Source organism: Podarcis liolepis, assembly GCF_965112155.1.
Source record: "Podarcis liolepis genome assembly, chromosome: 3".
Classification (NCBI taxonomy): domain Eukaryota; kingdom Metazoa; phylum Chordata; class Lepidosauria; order Squamata; family Lacertidae; genus Podarcis; species Podarcis liolepis.
In genome coordinates, this window is record NC_139557.1 from 102,206,837 (window position 1) to 102,226,856 (window position 20,020).

Here is a 20,020-nt window from a genome sequence, read left to right on the forward strand (position 1 = left end):
AGGGGTGGGCAGTGGAAAATATTCTTTACAAACTTTCAGTGCTCAGTACTTCACATTTATCACCAAAGCCAACAACAAAAACTCCTTTGCGTTCAGTGACCTACGTCTGGGATGTTTTCTGCTCCATAGGATGCTGCAGGAAGAATTTAAACAGATATAATGAACCAAAACAAAGAAATTGCAAATATTTGTTTTCTCAAACACCGGAAATTCATCCTTTACTACATATGGAAGCATTAAAAAAAATATTCTCATGCAAACCTCTCTCTCTTTCTCCCTGTCCCCCGCCACCGCCAACATATATATATATAAAACATATGTCTCAGGGTAGAACTATACATCACCAAATTCCTTCCAGCAGTTCTCAACCTGTGGGTCCCCAGATGTTGTTGGACTACAACTCCCATCATCCCTGAGCTCTGGCCTTGCTAGCTAGGGGCGATGGAAGTTGTAGTTCAACAACATCTGGAGACCCAAAGGTTGAGAAAGGCTGTGGATACACCCTGACTCTGGTATAAAAGAAATAAAAAATAAATCCCCCATCTCTTTTCCTACTGCAGGTTAAAGCAACTTGGAAGATTAGAGGGGGGAGTTGCAGTGGGGGGTGGCATTTTGGTGTGTATGGAGACCCTGAGCTGCCCAGATGACAAGACTCTCCTCTAAGTCTCCCTGATGTGATCCAAAGGAAAACAGAGCAATGTGTTTGGCACCAGCTTGGTTGCAGGAGTTGCCAGAAGGAGGCATCCAACCGTCATAAGGACTCCACTCTGGATTTGTGTAGATTTTACTCCTTAGCCTTTTATTCTCCCAAAGATATCGGGCAAGGCAGTGGAGGTTTATTATCGGTTTCATTCTCCTAGATGGGCTACCTTCCAAGGTTGATGAGCCCCATCTGACCCTCACTTCCTTCTATAACACATGCAGAAACTGCCTTTTTGACCATTGACCCATTATTAGTCTTCTCTGCTCATTCCACCGGAAGCTATCTTTGCATGCAGGAGAAGTACCTAATTCACTGAGGGCTTGAGACTTAAGGTACTACCCCTCTCCTAGCACCCTACAAACCCCAAACTCTGCTTAGGGATTTACAAACACACACTTTAACGCATCTAAACACATCAGTGAGTTTCGGACATCAAAAGCATACCTTCCAACATTTCTCCGATGAAAATAGAGACGTCCCATTCCATAATGATAATTTTTCTATTTATACCCCACACATCATATTGGGTTGCCCCAGCACTCTGGGCAGCTTCCAACATATAGGTAAAGGTAGGCTCCAATACTTTGGCCACCTCATGAGAAGAGAAGACTCCCTGGAAAAGACCCTGATGTTGGGAAAGATGGAGGGCACAAGGAGAAGGGGACGACAAAGGACGAGATGGTTGGACCATGTTTTCGAAGCTATAAACATGAGTCTGACCAAACTACAGGAGACAGTGGAAGACAGGAGTGCTTGGCGTGCTCTGGTCCATGGGGTCACAAAGAGTCGGACACGACTAAACAACAACAACCCCTGACCATTAGGTCCACTCATGACCGACTCTGAGGTTGCGGCGCTCATCTCGCTTTATTGGCCGAAGGAGCCAGCGTACAGCTTCTGGGTCATGTGGCCAGTATGACTAAGCCGCTTCTGGCGAACCAGGGCAGCGCACGGAAACACCGTTTACCTTCCCGCCAGAGCTGTACCTATTTATCTACTTGCACTTTGACGTGCTTTCGAACTGCTAGGTTGGCAGGAGCAGGGACAGACCAACAGGAGCTCACCCCATTGCGGGGATTCAAACCGCCGACCTTCTGATCAGCAAGTCCTAGGCTCTGTGGTTTAACCCACAGCGCCACCCATATATAACATATATAAAAAGCATAATAAACATATATAAAAGCATAATAAAACATTAAACATAAAAAACTTCCCTATACAGGATTACCTTCAGACGGCTCAGGATTGCATAACTCCAGACCAGGGGTTGGCAAAGTTTATCCCACCTGGGCCAGATCACTCCAGCGGAGATCCCTCCGTGGGCCGGATCCCGCGCACCTACGATTTCTGGCGTCTGCATCTGCGCAGACACAATTTCTGGCATCTGCATCTGTGCAGACACAATTTCTGGCACAGCGGAAACGAGTCGCTGTGCCGGTTTAGCGCAGCACGCAGGGACTCGCCAAGCAGACGGCTTGGTTCAGGGGCAGCTCGTGAGCCAGTTAAACAACCCCCATGGGACACTTGTGGCCCATGGGCCCTAGTTGCTGACCCCTGCTCCATACCTCCAACAGTTATTCGGTGAAAATAGGGACATCCTACCATACCCTGCAACATTGCTCCAAAGAAAATAGGGACACCCTAAAGAAAGCGGGTTCAAATCAGAAAACAGGATGGCTTCTCTAAATCAGGGATGTCCCTGGAAAATAGGGACACTTGGAGTGTCTGCAAAAGCAGGGAGCTGGACTAGGGTCCAACTCTACAATTCAGGTTGTTTTACAAAGGAAGGTGACTTTATAATTTTTAAAAAGTGCAGTACTGGCTCCCTTCCTTGTTTGGGGCAAGATATGCAGGGATGAGATCTGAACAAAACAATGGAAACACAAAAAGTTTCTTTAAAAAATGAGGCCCCCAACCGTACACAAAATCTGACTTCTTTTTTACCGCAGTCCTCTGCACAGTTAAAACAAAGCAAAGAACTGCATTCTGAGTTCCACTGATTTCAACGTATCACTAGCAACTCTTGTTAACTTTGGCTTAACGATGAGGAAATTTCTAAGAGAAGATGGAGTTTGTCAGTGACACTCTCCAGCATCTGTCTCATTATACATTTTTATTATTTTCTCCAAGGCCTTTAAAATAAAATCCCATCAACACAGTGCTATTCACAGCTAAGAACAGGAGGGTTTTAAGGCAATTTGCTTATTTGACTCCCCCCCCCCCCGTGTTTGGCTCCCCTTGAGGCTGAGGAAGGTTATAATATATTCTCATCACTTTTTCTTTCCTTTTCACAGTATGCAACAGGACACAATTTGCAAGGCAGAATCATGGACATGCATTTCCTCCAATATGAGACTGTCAGATAACTCAGATCGTCACCAGAAATGTGTGCACATTTGAAATGCTTTCACACATGCAAACGCACAACTGTTGCGCATTCAGGCTGCCTCTGAGATGGTGCTGGTGACCACATGCGAGTGTCCAATTATTTCCCCTGGAAGGCTGGTTTGTCTCCTTCCCTGCTGATGGGGAAAACCATTTAGAAATATGGAACTTTAGGCTGTCATTCTGTGCTATAATTTCAACAGCAACAAGAACATGCTGTAAGGTGGAAGGGTTTAAGTTACATTCAGGACAGAATTAAGTGTGCATGTGTGTTTTTCAAATGGCCTTTTTAATTAGCATTGATGATTATTTGTGCTCCTGTTGGTATCAGGGTGTTTATATGAGATCCCGTTTTCCATACTGTTTGTGGTAGCCAAAGATTTCAGGCAGACATACTGTTTTGTTTCCGACTGGTGCATGCCCTGTAGCTTCCGGCTGAAATTTTTCATACCACAAAGCATTCAAGGGCGGGGTAGGGGGGTTCCTGCTTTTGTTGTGCTATAGCACAAGAGTGGTCGTTCAGGCAGCAAACAATAAAGCGGTAACATTGAGGGAGCGTTGTGGAGCAACTAATAAAGTAGAATAATGTGTGGACCATCCAGTGTAAATCCATCGTGAATGCACTGTTATTGTATCAATGACATGTTGCAGAATACACCCACCTGCTCCCCCACCCCCTCAAAAAATAAACCGTGCAGTCTGGAGGGGCCATAGATCTGGGTTAGGGAGTTTCACGAAAAGCAAAAGCTGAGGAATTTGTATCAAGTATTGTCCTGTATTATAGAGCTTCACATAGTGATGTGTAACACTGAGGTATTGAAGCCAAGGTTTTATATAACATACTATGTTATTTAACAGATGGCATTCTCATAAAGCTTGGACACACACACAAAAAGAAATCTAAAAGAAGTTAAAGTGTGCAATGGAAAGGGAGGAGAGATTTTAAGATGGCTGCCAGACTCAAAACCACAGTAGATGTCAAGTAGGGACCTAGTCAACATTCTGCTACCCAGCTCCAACCAAAGAAGAGAACTGCCGAGATTCTAACCAAGGAAGGCTCCTTATACCAAAAGACCAGAAGGGGTCAGCCCTTGGAAAATGTCCCAGGTCAGACCTGGTGACTGAGCTGCAAACTTCATTTCTCTTCACTCGGGTCCATACAATAAGTATAGGAATCAAACCCTTATTGTGATGGCATCTAACCCTTTGGAATAATCTCTACAGCGGTACAGTACCTTGGTTCCCAAACGCCAAAAACCCGGAAGTGCTCCAGTTTTCAAACGTTTTTCAGAAGCCGAACATCTGATATGGCTGTCGGCTATTGTTTCTGGGGCGCCTGCACCAATCAGAAGCTGTGTCTTGGTTTCTGAACATTTTGGAAGTCAAATGGACTTCTGGAACGGATTAAGTTTGGCGCTTTTGTTTTTGCTATTTATTTTGCTTTTTTGTTTTTGAGGCTTTTTCGGTTAGTTGGTTTTTGTGACTGCGTGGAACCCAGTTCAGCTACTGATTGATTGATTGATTGATTGTGTGATTGCGGAAATGGATAAAAGCCCCCCACCCAAATAATGACTATCAGTGCAGGTAAAAAAAAAATAATAATTTTACTCATCTACAATGCTGTCTTATTTATTTTATAGTGCAGTACATTGATTATTGCTTTATTGATTATTGCTTTATTGATTATTCCTCCTCGGGAAAAGCCCCCAAGAGCTGCACACATGCTCCACGTGGCTCTTTAAAGGGAGGGCTGACAGAGCCTCCCGCCTGCATTTACTCCCTAAGACGCACACACATTTTCCCTTACTTTTTAGGAGGGAAAAAGTACGTCTTATAGAGCGAAAAATACAGTACTCCCAGCATGAGAATAATCAGCGCAGGCAATGTGAGATTTAAGGAGCTGATTTAAGAAGCAAGACAGCGGCTAATCCACTGGGTTCTTCTGCCGATGTCAAATTAGAGATAAAATTAAAAGTGGCAATGTCCAAAATCAAACCAGCAAGCATTATGGTGCCCGTCTGACCTCCCCTCTCTCCTGCTCCCTGGGGGGAAAAAATGGGACCAAGGCTGACAAGTCTATGGGCATTCAGCGGTTTATCCCTATTTATCCCTCTTTAAATCGCTTAATCCTATAAGGAACTTGTGCTGTCTTCTTCCAGTTTAGATTTTCAACACTCTTAAGGGAAGGGGTTATAATTAGAAGCAATGTAATTTATCAGACAACACAGCCATCCATTCTAATTGGAAAAGTCCCGGTGGCATAACTGTGTGCTGCCACAATCTATGCTTCATCCTCTAGAAATATGAGCTCCCGGCTGAAAAGTTTCTTTCAGTTCTGGCTCTGGCAGTGGCAATTTTCAGTCTGGGATTCCATGCCCTTCTTCCTGTCATTATCAGGGCCGTATGCGAGGGACCCATTTCCAGATGAAGTTGGCGAATGCTCTTGGCTGCTCGGATGGAAGCAGCCAGCTAGTTTATACAGGTCTTCCATTCTGAAATATGCAGTTCATTTGGCCAGATAGAGTTGATAAGAATCAATGGCCTGTTTCTCAGTTAATAAACAGCATGCAGAGAGGAGGAGGTTCTGCCAGCGTATCTTGTTTACAAGAGAGAGAGAGAGAGAGAGAGAGAGAGAGAGAGAGAGAGAGAGAGAAATGTTTGGCGTCATATGTGAAATCGGAAATGAGCTCATCCTTTGATTGTTTTCATATCAAGGAATTAGCTCTTGTTGTTGAGGGACTGGGCAGGGGAGCTTGTCTTCAAAAGTCCTTGGTATGACGGACTGATTTGGTTATATAATATATAGGGTGAATGTAAAAAGTGCTTTCATTTTCACAAGAAAACTGATTGTAATTCCAAATCTGAACAAACTGTTGGGAAGAAAAGTTTCCCTTGCTTGGTTTCAACATTTTTGGAAGGAAACCCCGAATGATTAACAGAGGCCCTGTATCATTGACCGCACAGCAGCACTTTAGGATTCATTTGCTATCCTGAAGGGCACATCTGTAGGGTAGAAAGTGGAACTTTCAACAAATCGTTCTGAACCGTGCTGCCCTCTGAAAAGTCTTCCCACTAGTGATAGCGAAACCCATCAGAAATGGCTCAGGAACTAATGCCTCAGAATTCCCTTAGCCACTCCTGAGTGAATTCTGGACTAGCCTTCTAGAGTATCAGTTTCCTTTCTCCATCCCTTTATAACTTTTGCCCAAACCTACAAATTTATTAGAAGAATTGTGAGAGGTGGTGGGAGACAGATGCAACCAAGGGAGCTGTTTCTAAAATTTCTCTGTTATGCTTGTTTATTATGTCATTTCTAGACTGCACCATTCCTCCAGGATAGGAGCACAGAATGGTTCACCACAAGGAATCTGGAACATAAAGCAAAATATTATATATTTGGAGTAAACTTGAAGAAGAATTTCCTAATGGTACAAGCTGTTCCACAGAGCAGCAGCAAATGTTGTCTTGGAAGATGGTGCACTATTATGATGCAGTGCTCGTGAATTTCCTGCTATCTCTACATGCATTAACCTTATTTCCTGCACTGGCAGGATTTGGCCTAGATCAGGGTTTCCCAAGCTTGGGCCTCCAGCTGTTCTGGACTACAATTCCCATCATCACTGACCACTAGTCTTGCTAGCTAGGGGTGATGGGAGTTGTAGTCCAAAAACAGTTGGACACCCAAGTTTGGGAAACCCTGGCCGAGACTCTCAGATCATCAAATGAGGTCCTTCTCTGTGTGTTCCTCCACCCTTGGCCTATACAATCTCTAAATGCACACAGACTCTACAAATCATATATACAGGAGACGGTACAGTTGACTGAGTGAACAGCATTCACATCTCTATATGCATTCACCATATGCATGATGTTTAAATGAACAAGACTTGTAATGATGACCACTACATACCATTCAACATTTATCCGATGAAAATAGGGATGTCCTATTCAATAATGACGTGGGTGGCGCTGTGGGTTAAACCACAGAGCCTAGGACTTGCTGATCAGTAGGTAGGTGGTTCGAATCCCTGAAACGGGGTGAGCTCCCATTGCTCGATCCCTGCTCCTGCCAACCTAGCAGTTCAAAAGCATGTCAAAGTGCAAGTAGATAAATAGGTACCACTCCGGTGGGAAGGTAAACGGCGTTTCCGTGTGCTGTTCTGGTTCACCAGAAGCGGCTTAGTCATGCTGGCCACATGACCCAGAAGCTGTACGCCGGCTCCCTCGGCCAATAAAGTGAGATGAGCGCCGCAACCCCAGAGTTGGCCACGACTGGACCTAATGGTCAGGGGTCCCTTTACCTTTTTATTCAATAATGATAATAATAACTACTATTGTTGTTGTTGTTGTTGTTGTTGTTGTTGTTGTTGTTGTTGTTGTTGTTGTTGTTGTTGTTGTTTCCACCCATCTTGGCTTCCAACATATATAAAAACATAATAAAATATTAAACGTTAAAAAACTTCCCTATACACGTCTGCCTTCAGATGTCTTCTAGAGGTTGTATACAGTGGTGCCTCGCAATTCATCCGTTCCGCGAGTCTCTTCGTCTAGCGGTTTTTTCGTCTTGCGAAGCAACCCTATTAGCGGCTTAGCAGATTAGCGCTATTAGCGGTTTAGCGGCTATTAAAGGCTTAGCGGCTATTAAAGGCTTAGCGGATTAGCGGCTAAAAGGCTATTAGCGGCTTAGCGGCTTAGAAAAAGGGAGGGGAAAGCGAAAAAAATCGGAACACTTGCAAGACGTTTTCGTCTTGCAAAGCAAGCCCATAGGGAAAATCGTCTTGCGAAGCAGCTCAAAAACGGAAAACCCTTTCGTCTAGCGGGTTTTCCGTCTTGCGAGGCATTCGTCTTGCAGGGCACCACTGTAGTTACTTATCTCCTTGGCTTGGGGAGTCACATAACTCCATACCCTCCAACATTTCTCCAATGAAAATAGAGACCTCCTAAGGAAAATCAGAACATTCATGGAGCAAATAAAAAAACCAGGATGGCTTCCATAAATCCAGGACTGTCCCTGGAAAATAGGGGCACTTGGAGAGTCTGTCACCAATATTCTGGAACACTCTGGGAGTGGAAAGGCTAGACACTAGTCTTATCGTATTCACATAAGAAAACAGGAATAAAGGCATTTCCTGACTCCTCGACCTCATAATATTTCTCACAGGCCCATTTCTTATTACAGCAGAAAAGCGATTGCCACCAAAACAATTAAGTGTGGGTTCTTCTCCAAGTTTCCATGTGACCGAGACACATTTAATCACACCAGCAAAGTATTGCATTACTGGTACTGGATAGCACTAAGGTTATGTAAACATAGTGCTAAGGATAAAATCTAGGTGTTCTGGGTTTTTCTGGAAGAAAATCATCTGGAAAGGTTCTTAATGCAAGTGAAAGCAAGGAATAACAAGCTTAGGAGACATTTTTCTGCTGTCTTTGGACTATTCGTGCACGTACATTTTGATGTGGTGTCTTTAATGTGGCCCAGTCCTCCTGTGGTGAGCGCAGCAAATCAGTTTCACGTGGGGAGGCATCTGAATCGACCCCCGTATGAAAATGACAGAACGTATACCCAGAAAATAAGTTTGAAAAGTTGCTTATGCGTCTTACAAGAATGAACATCTGTAGTCATGCATATCCTGCACTATTTGAATATCGGCAAGCAGTGTAGCTCAGTGATTTGAGTGTTGGACTAGTGACCCAGGTTCAGAATAAAATTAAAGGTCAAGGCAGGCTTACCTAAACTCCAACTTTAGCAGGAGTCATAAACAGTACAAGAGAATTAATTCTGCCACGCTAAGAGAATGACTTCTCACAAGCGCCTCCTCCCTCATGGTGATAAAAATCATTTCTAGTCCTGCTTAGTGGTAGGCCTGGTAGCTCTCCATAGAGTAGTGAAACTGCACACCTAAATAATATACACATTAAGAAAACACCAGATTGCTTTCGTCCTATGGACTGATATGTCGAGATTTCAGGCGCTGTGGCATATTCAAAGTTTCCTCTCTCACTCGCATTCTGTGGAGTTCCTATAAACTGCTTTCCTTCCTTTTGGACAACCAGTCTAAACCCAGGAACTGGCCGGTCCGGATGGCTGTGTTTGTATTGCCCAGAGGCTCCCCGCCCTGGCAAACTGCCACTCACTCTCCTGAGGAACTTTGCCTCACCCCGCCTGTAGAGAAACACCGAGCTTTCCCTCGTCTGAATTGTTTGCTCTTTGATTTCCTATCTGATGCTGTGTCAGCACTCAGATACACAACCAAACAATATTTCCAAAATGTTTCTGAAAAATTCGCTCTCCACCCCACTCCATCACAACCCAAAAGTGTGTCACGAGGCCCCAATGTCACGTCCCGGTCTGTCATAAGTTTAGTGGGAGCTTTATTAGCCCCTTGACAGCGACTTCACTCTTTCAATGTTATAAACCATAGAGCTGGCTTTCAAATGGGTCATGTGTGTTTTTCTTTTTGGGGGGAGGGTATAATAAACCCAGAAGCTGGTTAACTGAGGTATTAAATTAACAGTTCAGAAAACTGGACAACAGAATGGGCTGCCAAGGTTTGCTTTCCTCCAAGGACCAGAGGGAGGAAAAATCCCTGCTTGCCACTACTGCAGGGATAACTAATATGGGGCCTTCCATGTAGTGTTTTTTTAATGCAGCTCCCATCCGTCCCAGCTAGCATGGGCTATAGTCATGGATTCTGGGAGCTGAATCCATACAACATACTGTTCCCTTTCTAAATCATCCCACTTAGATCCATTACTCATTATATACCCACCACCAACCACCCAACTCACTGAATATATGAAGGGGGTCATTTAACTATCTCATGAAATTGCTTTTTTAAAAAATGAAAACGGATTACAGAGAAGTTTCAGGATTCCAGAATTAGAAGCTTTTCCTTGTTTGGGGGTAAATAACTGGCTAAGGAGCCATTAAAAAGGGGGGGGGAGTAGGAAACGTAACTACATGCAAGCCTCACCAAAGGGGGGCGAAATACATGAAATCTGGACTGAACCAATAAATAGTAACTAAGAAGGCCATGATACTGGCAGTGGGCAATTGGCTGCCAACAAGGCCTATATTTTAAAAACAATGAATCTTGTGGTGTCTTTGCCACCACTTGTTGCCTAAAACTGGTCATGCAAATGAACCCGTTATCTTGAAATCTGAAGGTTTGCTTTTTTCCTTTTATAGCCGTGATCAAACAGGGCTGCCAAGATTGCATTTACATTTATATTAATGAATTGTTCTCTGTGTTTGCAGTCATTCTTAGAAAGCCCGGCAAGTGACAGCTGCCAGAAATACGAGACTATACCAACCCCATTGTATTCCAAGCAAGCTCCCTGCATGGTATCACACCTTTCAACACCTGCAACCACACTTAAGGTTTTATCTCAGTAAGAAAACAGGCAAAGCGCAGTTAACAACTTTTCCTGACGGTGACACTGGGCAGTTGTGCTTGAGCTGTTAAGTCTAGAGAGCTGTAGAGGCAAACGGCCTGTTTCCAAAACGTCTCCCAGGAAAATGAAGCCAGTATCTGGTACAAAATTATTTCACCTGTCTTTCCATGCTCAGTCTGTGTTTTAGAATACTGTTGCCATGCTAGCCCTGGCAACTGGACCATTTTTTGTAGGTAGCAGCAATCAGACACATTAGCTGTGTTCACATGTACAGTGGTACCTCAGGTTACATACGCTTCAGGTTACATACGTTTCAGGTTACAGACTCCGCTAACCCAGAAATAGTACCTCGGGTTAAGAACTTTGCTTCAGGATGAGAACAAAAATCATGCTCTGATGGCACGGTGGCAGCAGGAGGCCCCATTAGCTAAAGTGGTGCTTCAGGTTGAGAACCGTTTCAGATTAAGAACGGACCTCCGGAATGAATTAAGTACTTATCCCGAGGTACCACTGTACTGCTAAACCATGGTTTAGCATTACTACAGTTACTGCAGCTAACACGCTCCCTTCTCCTTTTCCAGCACAAGGTCACAAGGTCACAAGAAAGAGTTTGGAAGCTTCACTTACCCATATTTATTTATTTTTTGATATATATTTTTTGTTAACCTTAACTATGGTCTGTTGAAACAAGCCAGGTTTGTAAGCGGGCTTGCTTCAATAAACCATGGTTAACAATAACCAAAAACTGGCCAGGCTCAGACATAACAACAAATTGTGGTTAATTTAAAACTGAAGGGAAATCTTCCAAACTCTCAGATTCCCATGCAGGAGGGGGCTGGAGAGGGAGAAGGACAGGAGTCGAAGGCTCACTTCAGCTCATCCTCGAAATGCTAAACCATAACAGCATTTTGTATAAATGAGGCCATTGTCACACACAGAAAGAGAGACAGCTGACTTAAATGTTTATGATAAACGTAGGTATCTCGGCATTTTCAGAGTTGAAGTACATTTGAAATACAGAACAAAAATCACACTTCAATTCATTCACACTTTCTGAAATAATATGTGAACCAGAACACAACCAACCTTGAAAATTCACAGTTCTCTGAATATTGCAATGCAGAACAAAACCAACCTTGAAAATTCACAGTTCTCTGAATATTGCAATGCAGTTCTATAGCCAATCATATGTACAAAAATGTACTGTATATGCTAGGGTTGCTATATTTCATAAATAAACAACCAGGACACCCTGAAAGTTGTTATGCTTTTTAAAAAACAACACTATTTTTTTTTAAATCGACTTAATATATTCATATTCTACCTTTTTTCCAAATTGGGATTCAAAGTGGCTTACAACATATTTTGAAGTTGCAGAAAAATACATTTATTAGTGAACATGTACGTAGTATATTAGGAGGAAATGCTCTGCAAAAATGAAGCAGAGTCATAGAATTGTAGAGACCACAAGATTCATCTAGTCCAACCCCCAGAAATGCAGGACTGACAGCTAATACCCATTAAAATGTGTATGTTGGACAAGCTTGCATACAAAAATGTGTGCATTAGGAGAAATTCATGTGAAAATGCTGATGGATTTTCATGGGAACATGAAAGCAAACTGGTGTGAAAATGTGGAGAACTGTAATTTAAAATTATTTTATATTGCAAACATAAACAATTACAAGCAAACATAACCCGAAATCACTCAATAAAATAAACCCAGCTGCATTTTGACCTTATGGTCTTTCTTCGTGATCACTAATGCACACAGTTTGGCATGTACACAGTACATAAATGCAAAGTATTTCAGACAATTGGAACAAACAATGAAAAAAAATCTCCATAAGCCAAAAGTAGCAACACCAAACAAAGGCTAGTTCTCATAGTCCATAGTGCTAACAAGTCAATATTGATTTTGGGGGGATGCAATACTTCCTTGTGGTTCTTTACCTGGGCCACTTTTTGATACATGTTCCAACTTGAAGGGCAACTTATGGCTTTGCTTGAGTTCCAGTTCTGGCTTACAAACGCACATAGGTGGCACTCCATGCCATCTTTGCCTAAATGCCGTCTTAGACCATCTTTGTATAAACACCACTTTCTAGCTTTCAAGTTTTGCTTGGTGCCTTCCTTAAGCAGCTGTCCCGCTGTCAAACTGGCAGGGGCTGCAAAGGCTGAAGCCAACAGGAGTGAAATTAACAAACCCAGAGTGAAATGAAGAATGGCAAGCTGAAATGAACATGCTCCTTGACAAGATGACAGCTAATTACTCGGTCTCAGCAGTAACCAAAGCAGGCAGAACCCAAAAACAACCATAGAAAAGGAAGAAGTGCAGCTGAAAAACAGCTCCTTTGGCTGAAGAGGGTGGAAAACAAACAGCCTTTAAACAACACTTAGTAACTGACCTGAGCTTCGAAGGAGGCAGGGAACAAAATCACAGGAACATTTAGGCAGGAACAACCAGCTGCACAAATATAAGATGGGGAAAACCTTGCGTACATGTGAAAAGGATCTAGGGGTCTCAGTAGACCACAAACTTAGCACGAGTCAACAGTGTGATGCAGCATTAAAAAAACCCAACCTAATGCTATTCTAGGATGCATCAACAGAAGTACAGTAGTACCTCGTGATAAGTACTTAATTCGTTCCGGAGGTCCATTCTTAACCTGAAGCACCACTTTAGCTAATGGGGCCTCCCGCTGCTGCCGTGCCACCAGAGCACGATTTCTGTTCTCATCCTGAAGCAAAGTCCTTAACCCGAGGTACTATTTCTGGGTTAGTGGAGTCTGTAACCTGAAGCGTATGTAACCCGAGGTACCACTGTATAGTGTCCCGATCAAGGGAACTAGCAGTACCACTCTATTCTGCCTTGGTCAGACCATACCTCGACTACTGTGTCCAATTCTGGGCACCACAATTTAAGAAAGATGCTGACAAGCTGGAATGTATGCAGAGGAGGGTGACCCAGACAATCAAGGGTCTGGAAACTAAGCCTTATGAGGAACGGTTGAAGGAACTGGGTATGTTTAGCCTGGAAAAGAGGAGACTGAGAGGAGATATGACAGCCATCTTCAATATATCTGAAGGGCTGTCACATGGAAGATGGAGCAAGCTTCTTTTCTCCTGCTCTGGAGGGTAGGATTCAAACAAAAGGATCACAGTTACAAAAAGGAGATTCCAACTAAACATCAGGAAGAACCTTCTAACAGGAAGAGCTGTTTGACAGTGGAACAGACTCCCACAAGAGGTGGTGAACTCTCCTTCCTTGGAGGTTTTTAAGCAGAGGTTGGATAGCCATCTGCCATGGATGCTTTAGTTGAGATTCCTGCATTGCAGGGCTTGGACTAGATGAATCTCGGGGTCCTTTCCAAATCTACAATTCTATGATTCTATGAGCTCTCCAGGATTTCAAGCAATGGTCTTTCCCAGACCTAGCTGGAAACGTCAAGGATCAAAGCCAGCACCACTGAGCTACTGAGAGCTTCATGCTTGTGTGTGGCCATCTCACGGAGACAACCAAATGTTAGCCCCACGCCATGGGATCACACCCTGCTGAAGCAGCTCCCATGCTGCTGGGTATGTGTGTGAAGATCATCTTGTCTGTATAACAAACTGAATGCTGGGGACTTATGTTCGGTGTATCTTCTACTGGCTGTGGCCATGAGCAATAAGAACATGCTTTAAACTATGGATGCTTGAGGAAGTCAGTCTTTGCAGATTCCAAGACAAACTGACCTGATCTGAACCATTCGGGCTTCATCCTGTCTGCCACTAGCACATGACCCCCAAAAAGTTGCCCAGAATGGAATGTTCCCCCAGTTTGAAAAACATTACCCACCCCTAGAGGTATCATGGGGAGATGGAATGATTGTTAAACCAGCATAAATCTGCCCATAAATGGGGATAAGGAGAGAGAGCTGAACTCAGCTCCCCACTGGGAGCTTGCTGGGTAGTCTGGTGCTAACATTCTCCCAGGTCTCCCCAATCCAAATTCAGTTCTACACTGTCAATGAAAATGACCAGAATGGAAATGAGCGTTTCTTAATTTGTCCATTGTGGGATGAGTCTTCCCCATTAAATCTCTGTTCTTTCTTGGTTGCATTCCATTATCTTTGAATGCAGGATATGAGATATCTAGTTTCATTTTTCATGGGTTTCATGGCTTTTGAGCAGCTTTCCCATGATAAAACCTCTTGTAGCTGGCAGGGAATTCAGGTGTTCAGGTGTGCCTTCCCTTGATCTCCTGCTGAATCTTATCAAAATGCTCAAGAATTTTAATTGCAGCCTCTTCCAGGAAAGGAGTTGGTTGCACAAGACCTCCCAATTAACTCTAATCCCACAACTTGCATTGACCAGTATGCCACTGAGTCCCACCTGAAAGAAACCTGGTGATCTGGAAGTGCCGCAAGTCTGCATTCCCAAACCCGAGCAAGGAAGTTGTGCTTTTAAGTCCCACTGGAGTCACGGGAACAAATTAGCTGTGATCTCCTGATGTCTTGATGATTTCAGTTGTGTTTTTCTGGACTGAGGGCCTAAGAAGTTTCAGCAACTCTACTGCTTGCAAAATTGCAGCTATTGTCTGTAGGGAGAAAAGGGGTCCTTTGGGATTTAGCGCTTTGATAAGACCTTTTTGGATTTCAGCTCTACAATTAGACTGTCTAAATCTGCAATGCCATATAGCATATCAAGTGCCATTTCAGAGTAATTCCCCCTCCTGTCCCCTAAAAAAAGACAGATCCAGCATTGGTGCACAATAAAACCTAGCCAGCAGCACTGACCTTAACATGTATCAATGTTGTTATTATAGTACAGGTAAAAAAGAGAAAGGATTGTCTTTCCCTCACGTATCACATCCATTTATAAGAGATTTGTTTGGGACTGAAGACAACTGTGCTTTCCACATATACACTGTAAAAGGCTTCTAATTTCAGACTTCCAGCCAACACTCCTTTTGTGTACCATTCACATGCTGAAATTTAAGATTTGATTAGGGACTACTACACTAAAGGCCTATTTTACAAATGCTGTTGAACAGCATTTGTCAGATGGGAAATCTCTGCTTCATCTCATTTGGAGAAAAGCACATTAAAAAGCAAGCAGTTGTTTTTAGCTGAGCTGAAATGAATGAATGTGGAAAGCACTGCGGCGTCGCTCTTGGCGGTTGTAAGTTGCCCAAGGCTCACTTCCATAAAGCAGCCTGCTAGACCTTCATTTTGGTCTTGGACGTTAGCATCACATTCTCCCATACCCTTTTGGAGAGGTGAGCTATTGCCACAGCTGCCTTGTCAATACACTTGTCCAGCTCAGCATCAATGGAGAGATTCTGGCGATGGTGGAACCCACGTGGACAAAAATGTCTACCACCTCTAGCATGTGGTCACCAGTACTGATGCATGGAGTGCTGGCGACATCCTGACCCAAGCTATTGGTCTTCGTCAGGCTGATGGTAAGGCCAAATACCATCAGAACTAGGCAATAATTGCCCAGCATCCAATTTTAGGAGTCACCGGCCAGCTCCATGCAGTTCTAGATGGAGCTGACTGCCTGCTTTCCGTGTGTGTTATGCCTCAGTATCAAACCAAACCTGTCACCAGAATGCGCACAGATCTCTTCATGGCATCGCAGGTCTCCCAGCTGGAAGTATGTACGAAGCCAAATATAAGAGCTTGCCTACAATCATACCTTGCTAGTTAGTATAATATTGTCTGCCTGGGTGTCTTGGAACAAGATCACACACTTTTGCTAATGTACATTGCATTTTGAAATTCTAGAAATGTTAGCATATTCAGAGTGAAATATTGGGTAGCATAAAACTGTGCAGAGTTAAGACCGCTAAATGTGAAAATGTCGTTTCTAGAGAATAAGGAAAGCATATAGTTTTAAGACCATCTTGCAATAATTCCTTGGCAGGACATAGCTCTATACCCTGTGGAAATGGTTTGTCCATATGGTTTTTCAGTGCCGTGTGATAAACCCCTTGTTCACTTAATGTAAAACAAATGTACCTATTTTCTTCCATCATTCTTCACTTCTGCTGTGCAGACAATGTGCTTCACATGCTGTTCTAAACAATCCCAGCGCCTATCACCATATACCAAAATTATGTAAATTGAGCATGTTTTCCTTCCAGTTGCATCTACTTATTTGAATTGCAGGTTTGCGAAATTCTTGCTGGATTACTGCCTCTTGTGTCTCAACAACAAACGAACAAAACACAACAAGCCCATGCCCAGCTGCAGCTGCTTGGGAAATTGTGAATTTTCCACTGAATAGTCACACCTCAAAATTCAAAATTGATACAGTTGTACCTCGGAAGTCGAACGGAATCCATTCCAAAAGTCCATTCAACTTCCAGAATGTTCGGAAACCAAGGTGCAGCTTCCGATTGGCTGCAGGAAGCTCCTGCAGCCAATCAGAAGCCGTGGAAGCCCCATCAGACATTCGGGTTCCAAAGAACGTTCACAAACCGGAACACTCACTTCCAGGTTTGCGGCGTTCGAGAGCCAAAACGTTCGACTCGCAAGGCGTTCAACTTACAAAGTACGACTGTATTATATAGTCCAATTATTCAAACATGTTAGCTGCTTTGAACACTCTGTCATTGATGACAGGCGGGACATAAAACCTGTAAGCAGATAAAGTTAATTACCGTATTTTTTGCTCTATAAGACTCACTTTTTCCCTCCTAAAAAGTAAGGGGAAATGTGTGTGCGTCTTATGGAGCGAATGCAGGCTGTGCAGCTATCACAGAAGCCAGATCAGCAAGAGGGATTGCTGCTTTCACTGTGCAGCGATCCCTCCTGCTGTTCTGGCTTCTGAGATTCAGAATATATTTTTTTCTTGTTTTCCTCCTCCAAAAACTAGGTGCGTCTTGTGGTCTGGTGCATCTTATAGAGTGAAAAATATGGTAATCGTTTAAACGTTAATATTTAGATGTAATCCAGGTAAGATGGAAATGCTACAGGGATGGAATCTGCTGATCTGGGAGGAAAGGTATGACTGGTGTTGTTTGGGGCTGCACTTCACAGAATCATAGAATCATAGAACTGTCCCAAGCGTCATCTAGTCCAACCCCCTGCGGTGCAGGAACTTCCCCAAAGTACTAGGTGCCTAGTTGGGCGTCTGTAATAGACTCACTTCTATTAATGGAAGTGCATGTTGCATGGTGAGCAGGCTTGCCCTTATCAGATTTGCCAACTGCAGCCATGCCTTAGTTACATCCAGACTAGACTACTGTAGCCCACTCTTTGTGGGGGCTGCCTTTGAAGGTGGTGCCTGCTTGCTGGTGGAGGACAAGAGATCAATGCCTCCCTCACACACCCCTCTCTATCATCCGTTCCAGACGAGCGAGAAGTGTCATCGGAGTTTAAGAACACATACCAATCAGGCAGAAAGACTAAAGATCCTATGATTGAGCACTTATTGTGGTTCCCCATGCTACTGAGGTTCTGCCAGCCTTTACTAGGAACCACATCGTTAGCATTTTATGCATCAGGTTAAAATGGCTTCATATCAGGAGGCCTTTGCACCATGTTCTAATGTTCTGCTCTCATAGAGTCATAGAATTGTAGAGTTTGAAGGGACCCTGAGGATTATCTAGTCCAACCCCCTGCAATGTAGCTGTCCCCTGCAACCTTGGCATTATTGAGGCCATGCTCTAACCAGCTGAGCTATCTAGCATCCTGGATAAAGCAATTGAACAGAATCTCTGATGTTTTAATCTGTGTTTTCAATTTTGTATATGGTATGCTTTAAAATTTGCATATAGTATACAGTGGTACCTCGGGTTAAGTACTTAATTCGTTCCGGAGGTCCGTTCTTAACCTGAAACTGTTCTTAACCTGAAGCACCACTTTAGCTAATGGGGCCTCCCACTGGTGCTGCGCTGCTGCTGCACAATTTCTGTTCTCATCCTGAAGCAAAGTTCTTAACCTGAAGCACTATTTCTGGGTTGGTGGAGTCTGTAACCTGAAGCGTATGTAACCTGAGGTACCACTGTAATTTTTTTTGAGACTTCTAGTGAAGAGTGGGGTATAAATTCCTAAAATGAATAAATATTAGAGCTAAAGTGCACCACTTTTGAAGGGTAGAGCAATCAACACCAGATTAGTGTTTCCTTCAATTATCATGTTGAAAAGTAGTCTAGAGAGCCACTATTTAGGGACATTCTTCGGTTTAGCACAAAGTATTTTTCTTTAAGTAAGCAAATGCTTTTAAACTATACCCTGCCTTTTGAGCAATATTTATATACACAGGAACAGCAGACTTTAAACTTGTTGTGATTGCTTCTTCCACACCTGTCCTGAAAGGCTTAGAAGACACACTCTTCAGGAAGCTAGACAAAAACTTTATTGTCTTCTCAAACAAGAACAGCAACAGGAAACTCCTGACTTGACTGAGATTCCACAAAGTAAAGTGCCATCTAGTGACCAAACCACATAATGACACTATCCACACAACCCCCTAAACCTGAAATATTACTCTTATACTGCAAACTACTGTGATGTGATAAGTTATTGCTGCACGAAACATTGGATATCTATCACTTTTTTTCAGACACTAGTAACTTACCTCACTAGGGTGCGTTCACAAGACTCACTTTAACCACACACAAAATGAGAACATCATGGTGACTTTCTTTGAAATAAATTCAGAAATTATGTGAACGGGTGATTTCTAGGATTTGTTTCTTTGTTTCTGGAGAGCTTGTGAAGATTGGTGCAGCCTTCCAGGAATCTGGGGCAGGCGTGTGATAATTCATTGCTCTCACGTCCTGGTCTGTAGCTTCCTTCCAAATGAGATTTCCGGGATGGAAAGTTAGCAGCTCCAGTGTGTGACAAGTTTGTAACCCTAGCTCCTCCCTCAGCTGTAATTGTCTAATGCCAGAGTGGGCCGCTGAGCAATAGCAAGAGCTGCCTGCGTATCATCTTTAAATGTGGGGTGTGAAACAGTTGGAAGGCCTGTTTTTAAATGTGTAACCTGAAACACTGGAAACCAGAACTCACAGTGGGGCTTAGCAACAAAATCAACAATATAGAGATAGTTTATGACATGTGATCACCAGAGCAGCAACAAGGTTGCTTAAATATAGATCTAGTAGGTATTAGAATATTTCTGAGAAGTGCACATCAAGCCTGAGACAGATGCTGCTAATAAGTTGAGAGCTTTAGACATTTATTTTTACTTTTAACTGCTCGGCTATATTTATCTGAAAGATTTACCGCTACATTCTTGACATATAGGTATGCTAGTCACTTTCTGCTGTCTAGACGGGACAATATATATAAAACCGGAGAAGATAAGAGGTTTGGGAGTGGAGGAGAGAGGAGAGAGGCGCTCTTTAGGACTCTTCCTCCACAAACAAACATAAGGCAGTGGATGACATGATTTTCCTCTCTTTCGATTTTAATAGCTTTTTTTGTGACTCCCTCAAGTTCTGATACATACGCATGGCCTGCCAAGATGGGGGTGAATCAGATGCTCATTTCAGCTTGCTATATGTGCTTGAGGCTGTGCGCATGACAGCATTCC

General features: G+C 43.3%; 1 long non-coding RNA gene across 2 annotated transcripts in view; it reads right to left on the reverse strand.

Annotated features, from left to right (window-relative positions):
• The window catches only part of LOC310702933, a 74,933-nt gene extending 55,519 nt beyond the window's left edge, over positions 1-19,414 (reverse strand). Inside the window, exons 1-2 of one of the 2 annotated variants that reach the window (XR_014523808.1) lie at positions 19,061-19,400; positions 12,895-12,953 (exon numbers count right to left, since the gene is read on the reverse strand). This is a non-coding gene — a long non-coding RNA (uncharacterized lncRNA). Of the gene's footprint in view, positions 1-12,894; positions 12,954-19,060 lie in introns of both variants that reach the window. The other variant, XR_014523809.1, reaches the window with a different exon arrangement.
• Positions 19,415-20,020: the final 606 nt, after the last annotated feature.